The sequence below is a fragment of the Gigantopelta aegis genome, chromosome 8, assembly GCF_016097555.1.
Source record: "Gigantopelta aegis isolate Gae_Host chromosome 8, Gae_host_genome, whole genome shotgun sequence".
Classification (NCBI taxonomy): domain Eukaryota; kingdom Metazoa; phylum Mollusca; class Gastropoda; order Neomphalida; family Peltospiridae; genus Gigantopelta; species Gigantopelta aegis.
Genome location: NC_054706.1, coordinates 51,435,380 through 51,442,881, shown reverse-complemented (window position 1 = coordinate 51,442,881; position 7,502 = coordinate 51,435,380). Strand labels below are relative to the sequence as shown.

General features: G+C 36.6%; 1 long non-coding RNA gene across 1 annotated transcript; it reads left to right on the top strand.

Annotated features, from left to right (window-relative positions):
* Positions 1-4,778: 4,778 nt before the first annotated feature.
* On the top strand, positions 4,779-6,937 carry LOC121379054. The gene is made up of 2 exons (XR_005958801.1): positions 4,779-6,488; positions 6,554-6,937. It is a non-coding gene; the product is annotated as an uncharacterized LOC121379054 (long non-coding RNA).
* Positions 6,938-7,502: the final 565 nt, after the last annotated feature.

The window sequence follows — 7,502 nt, the reverse complement described above, 5'->3', positions numbered from 1 at the left end:
TCGAATGTTTCGCTTGTATCAAATACAAAACCCCGATTACTTCATTTGTTTTTATGTTTAAAAGATAAAAAGTGACAAATACGGACATTATTCATGTGTAAATAATAAAATATAAAACATATACAGTGAACATATCAGAAACATAGTATGCAATTTGATGCAAGCGACAGTTCAAATTAGGCCCCATCTTAACAACGCCCTAATTAAAATCACCCCCACTAACATTATCACTATATTAACATATAGGTTTTGTTTGTTTTTTTAAGTTGAAGTATTCTAAAGTTATTAATAATTTAGCCAGGAGCTGAAAGACTCCCACATATTATTATATATAATTACATTAAAAATATGTTTCCAGAATATGACAAAATTCCCTCTTTTTTTCTTATAAAGTAAAATGTAGCTCTTTTTTTTCTTTACAAAACCAAATAAACATAATATCAGTAAAAGTATGTCAATGTTTTGATAACAATATCAAGCAGATGTATTGACACACATTACATAATTTTAGAGGCGGATTCACTTCGACTTAGCTTTGCAAAATGTTACATGAGGTATAACAATTTCATATTTTACATTATGAAATAGTATAACGACCCTTAGTGGTGGTGGTGACAGTAAAAATAATATAAAAACAATAACTACGGTCTTCTCCAAATAGACAAATGGGTCATTTTAAACTAAATTTTTTTTATTTTGGGTTCTCTTGTCTCTATATCGAATATTTTTGTCTCTGTAAAGTTATATTTCATATTTTATATTTATATGTTATGTTCAATGGCTTTACAAAACATGTAAAATATTAATATACATTGGCGTAGGAAGGGGCGGGGGAGCAGTAGTTGCATCAATGGTTTATACTAGTATTCACACACACACACACACACACACACACACACACACACACACACACACACACACACACATGTAATTAAATGTAACTGATATTGTTAATTAACATCCTAATAAAATACTTGCAGGTAGGCTACTATATCAGTATAATATTTACCTGCCCTAGCTGTTGTTTATTTCTAATACGTTGATCAACAAATAATAAAAATTATATAAAATTATATTTTATTTGATAAATAAAAACACATTCTTTGCTGAAGTACATGTATTTATGTTTTTTAACCAAAACTGTTTATCACATGTATATAAATGCCATGTAACAGAAATGGGCGAGTATGATTTTTGTGTCCACTTTCGTTGGACATGTTGTATCTGTTAATGGTAGGCCTACTTCTTTGCACTGTAACAAATGATTATAAAACTTTCATTTAATTTTAGCCAGAGTACTGCCATTCGAGAGCTAGAAGGACATTTGAACAGTTATATATATATATATATTTGTGTGTGTGTGTGTGTGTGTGTGTGTGTGTGTGTGTGTGTGTGTGTGTGTGTGTGAGATTAAAATTAAAATTAAAATAAATATAAAATATGAAATGTAGCTTTACAGAGAAAAATATTCGGTCCACCTCTTCTCTTGCTAGGTATGGTTAGAAAATATGTTACTGTACTATCTTCATATTATTTCATGATGCACATAGATGTACTAAGTCATCATCATTATCATCATAATCATCATTATTATTAATTATATACTGGTACATGCAATTAAATTAGAAACTAACACCGGCCTCGGTGGCATCGTGGCAGGCCATCGGTATACAGGCTGGTAGGTACTGGGTTCGTATCCCAGTCGAGGCATGGAATTTTTAACCCAGATACCGACTCCAAACCCTGAGTGAGTGCTCCGGCCTCGGTGGCATCGTGGCAGGCCATCAGTATACAGGCTGAGTGGGCTCCCCGCATGGAATTTTTAACCCAGGACTCACCCTGATGAGGTCCGCAAGGCTCAATGGGTAGGTGTAAACCACTTGCACCGACCAGTGATCCATAACTGGTTCAAGAAAGGCCATGGTTTGTGCTATCCTGCCTGTGGGATGCGCAAATAAAAGATCCCTTGCTGCCTGTCGTAAAAAGAGTAACCTATGTGGCGACAGCGGGTTTCCTGTGTGGTCCTTAACCATATGTCTGACGCCATATAACCGTAAATAAAATGTGTTGAGTGCGTCGTTAAATAAAACACTTCTTTCTTTCTTTAGAAACTAACAAACTACATTGCATTATTTAAGTAATGGTTTACACAGGCCCACAGGAACAATACCTGGAGTTGGGGACTGGGGGGTGGGGGTGGGGTGGACATACTCTAGTGGAGGTGGCACGTTTTATGAAGTGAAAACAATTTTTGTTTGTTTAACAACACCACTAGAGCACATTGATTAATTAATCATTGGCTATTGGATGTCAAACATATGGTTATTATGACTCGTAGTCATCAGCCGAAACCTGTTACATTTTTCCTAATGCAGCAAGGGATCTTTTATATGTACTTTCCCACAGACACGAAAGCACACACCACTTCCTTTGTCCAGTTGTGGTGCACTGGTTAGACTTAAAAAAAAAAAAAAAAATCAGCTGAATGGATCCACCGAGATGGTTCGATCCTGTGACACAAGCACCTCAAGCAAACACTCCACCAACTGAGCTAACTCCTACCCCCTGTAGAAGGGTGCCACAAAACACTGCTCCACCCTCAACTCTTAGAAGAAAAGAAATAAGAAATGTTTTATTTAATGATGCACTTTTATTTACAGTTATATGGCGTCAAACATATGGTTAAGGACCACACAGATAATGAAACAGGAAACCTGCTGTCGCCACTTCATAAGCTACTCTTTTTGCTTAGCATCAACTCTTGGAAGGCAAATTAATACATTGCTGGCCCCTCCAGTTGCTGGAATATTTTGGCACTTATGGAGTAAATACAAACATAGTCATATAGGCTACTTGTCTAAAGAAGCAGCAAATAAGGGTAGAGGTGAGAGGTGAGAGGTGAGTGAGGGGTGGAACATTTCCTTACATAAAGGTTCTTGCATTGCATACCATAACCTTAGTTATGGAAGCACTGGCTGATGCAGAAAATACCTAATGTTTATTAATGGATTTGATATATTGTAATGGCTAGGCAATATCCTGCTTCAACAGTTGAAGAAGGAGGGAAGGAAATGTTTTATTTAATGACGCGCTCAACACATTTTATTTACGGTTATATGGCATCAGACATATGGTTAAGGACCACACAGATATTGAGAGAGGAAACCCGCTGTCGCCACTTCATGGGCTACTCTTTTCGATTAGCAGCAAGGGATCTTTTATATACACCATCCCACAGACAGGATAGTACATACCATGGCCTTTATTACACCAGTTGTGGAGCACTGGCTGGAATGAGAAATAGCCCAATGGGTCCACCAATGGGGATTGACCCTAGACAGACCGTGCATCAAGTGAATGCTTTATCATTGGGGTACGTCCCACCCCACTTCAATAGATGAGTGCTGGCCATATTAGAATAATGCAAATAGAAGTTGTGGTGAAAATAACTAACAGCCTAACTGGGATTTTTTAGATTGTCTTAAAATTTGAGACAAATCTCAATTACCATCTGGAAGTGGAGATATACCGGGGTAGTGACAATATAATTTTAAAGGTTAAGTGGCACTCATATTGAATTTATGCAAATTAAAAATAAAAAAAGCCCAAGGATGACAAAATGTCATTCATATTTCTGTGTGATACACCAGAAAACATTGCACAGAATACCAGAAAACATTGCACAGAATACAAACCCAGTTTACCTGTAATATCCCATTGGTCTACTGCACTACTTCTAAATGTGATAAAAAAAAAATCCTCTGCAAATAATTTGATCCTAAAAATAATCTTTGCATAAAAAAGTCAGGAATATCCAAATTGTACTGTGCTTGCAGTATAAATAGTCACATTCTGTACAACTAGATTCCTGTCTTCTCATGTTGTAACTAATACCTAATATTAGGCCTCTGATTTATGTTAATCATCAACTGTTGGACAGGCGAGTTACACAAAACCTGCAAGCTTGCTAGCAACATCATTATTAACCACAACTGAAGATATCCACTTAATTCAGTCATCCTCTAAAAGATTCGGTAATACATTTTTTAATTTGGTTGTTATTTTTTATGAGCAAATTATTGAATGTATATTGTTTGCATTTCAAAGCAAATGTAAATAAATAATTTGGAAGAGAGATGCCTTTATGCAATTTTGATGGGGCGGGATGTAGCCTAGTGGTAAAAGCGCTCGCTTGATGCACAGCCGGTCTGGGATCGATCCCCTTTGGGCTATTTCTCGCTCCAGCCAGTGCACCACGACTGGTATATCAAAGGCTGTGGTATGTACTACCCTGTCTGTGGGACGGTGCATATAAAAGATCCCTTGCAGCTAATCGAAAGAGTAGCCCATGATGTGGTGACAGTGGGTTTCCTCTCTCAATATCTGTGTGGTCCTTAACCATATGTCTGATGCCATATAACAGTAAATAAAATGTGTTGAGTGCATCATTAAATAAAACATTTCCTTCATTTCCTTCTTCCTTATGCAATTTTGAGATTGCACCTTTAAAATGTACATTCAGCAATTCCTTGTAAAACATTAAAATTGCCAAAGAAGAACCAATTAAGGTAAGCATGGCATCTTTGACTTAATCATCTTTAAAAGTTAAAATGTTTTGATTTAGAGACATTTGCAAATAAATATCCAAACCATATTTAATAGAAATCCATTCAAATATTGTTGATGGTAATCAAAAGCAATGGGAACCTCCATCAATTTCAAACACAAACCATTTTAATATTAAAACTGACAAAGCAAAAATAACAAACAAATGTGGTTTCATTGTTTTGTTTTATTTGTGTAACAAATAATCAAGATATTGCTGTTATGATCCTGAAATACAACATGAACACCACCGATGTTATTAACTGATATTAATTTCATAAAAAATACTTTCATTTCATAACATTTTAAAATAATGGTAAAGATATATACAAACATTCAAATATATACATAAACTATCACATATGAAATGGGTTTTGCTTTTTGTTTTAAATGAAATCAGGGAACAATATTTCAAAATCTTAGGCAACTGGTACACATGATTTTCATCTAGGTAACTCATTGATTGGTTACACAAATTCTATTTGCATAGGAAATAAAGTTCTTATGATCCTGAATGAAGTGTGTAACTTTTAACTGTAGAATGTAAAGGTTCACCATGTAACCAACTAGCAGTTCATATGAATTTAAAATTGCATAACCGACAAGCGAAATGACCAATGTTTAGCAATAAAATATTGTGCCCTGTGATAGTATAACAGAAATCAGTTGAAATCATTAGTGGTGGATTGTTTGTTATACCTACAACAGTTTTACAAAATTGCAACCAACAAAATGCATCTGAAATATTCTAAAACTTATGTTCAATTAAGATCAAAGCACAGTGTTCTTGATATGGATCTGATGCATAGGTTTACTTTAGCATCTATTTTAATTAATTAAGTCTTAAAAAGGAGACCTACTTCAGAATACAGACTACTCCTACTGACAAATAGCAAGGAACAGAATAGCAGTGACATACCGCTGATTTTGATAAAACATGTTATGGAGAATGTTCTTGAAACAAGGTTTTTCCATTAGTACAACCAGCCTTTATATACACACCAAATGATGGTGTGTTTAGAAAGGACTTGATAATTAGCACAACTAGGAGGTCTGCTATGGATATATTCACAAACTGGGATGTGTTTAGCAAAGACTTGATAAGTAGCACAACTAGGTCTACTATGGATATATTCACCAACTGGATGTGTTTAGCAAAGACTTGATAAGTAGCACAACTAGGAGGTCTGCTATGGATATATTCACCAACTGGGATGATGCTTAGCAAAGACTTGATAAGTAGCACAACTAGGAGGTCTGCTATGGATATATTCACCAACTGGGATGATGCTTAGCAAAGACTTGATAAGTAGCACAACTAGGAGGTCTGCTACAGATATATACACCAACTGGGATGTGCTTAGCAAAGACTTGATAAGTAGCACAACTAGGAGGTCTGCTATGGATATATTCACCAACTGGGATGATGTTTAGCAAAGACTTGATAAGTAGCACAACTAGGAGGTCTGCTACGGATATATTCACCAACTGGGATGATGTTTAGCAAAGACTTGATAAGTAGCACAACTAGGAGGTCTGCTAGGGATATATTCACCAACTGGGATGTGTTTAGCAAAGACTTGATAAGTAGCACAACTAGGAGGTCTGCTAGGGATATATTCACCAACTGGGATGATGTTTAGCAAAGACTTGATAAGTAGCACAACTAGGAGGTCTGCTACGGATATATTCACCAACTGGGATGATGTTTAGCAAAGACTTGATAAGTAGCACAACTAGGAGGTCTGCTAAGGATATATTCACCAACTGGGATGATGTTTAGCAAAGACTTGATAAGTAGCACAACTAGGAGGTCTGCTACGGATATATTCACCAACTGGGATGATGTTTAGCAAAGACTTGATAAGTAGCACAACTAGGAGGTCTGGGATATATTCACCAACTGGGATGTGTTTAGCAAAGACTTGATAAGTAGCACAACTAGGAGGTCTGCTATGGATATATTCACCAACTGGGATGATGTTTAGCAGACTTGATAAGTAGCACAACTAGGAGGTCTGCTACGGATATATACACCAACTGGGATGTGTTTAGCAAAGACTTGATAAGTAGCACAACTAGGAGGTCTGCTACGGATATATTCACCAACTGGGATGATGTTTAGCAAAGACTTGATAAGTAGCACAACTAGGAGGTCTGCTACGGATATATTCACCAACTGGGATGATGTTTAGCAAAGACTTGATAAGTAGCACAACTAGGAGGTCTGCTATGGATATATTCACCAACTGGGATGTGTTTAGCAAAGACTTGATAAGTAGCACAACTAGGAGGTCTGCTATGGATATATTCACCAACTGGGATGATGTTTAGCAGACTTGATAAGTAGCACAACTAGGAGGTCTGCTATGGATATATACACCAACTGGGATGTCTTAGCAAAGACTTGATAAGTAGCACAACTAGGAGGTCTGCTATGGATATATTCACCAACTGGGATGATGTTTAGCAAAGACTTGATAAGTAGCACAACTAGGAGGTCTGCTACGGATATATTCACCAACTGGGATGATGTTTAGCAAAGACTTGATAAGTAGCACAACTAGGAGGTCTGCTATGGATATATTCACCAACTGGGATGTGTTTAGCAAAGACTTGATAAGTAGCACAACTAGGAGGTCTGCTATGGATATATTCACCAACTGGGATGATGTTTAGCAGACTTGATAAGTAGCACAACTAGGAGGTCTGCTACGGATATATACACCAACTGGGATGTGCTTAGCAAAGACTTGATAAGTAGCACAACTAGGAGGTCTGCTATGGATATATTCACCAACTGGGATGATGTTTAGCAAAGACTTGATAAGTAGCACAACTAGGAGGTCTGCTACGGATATATTCACCAACTGGGATGATGTTTAGCAAAGACTTGA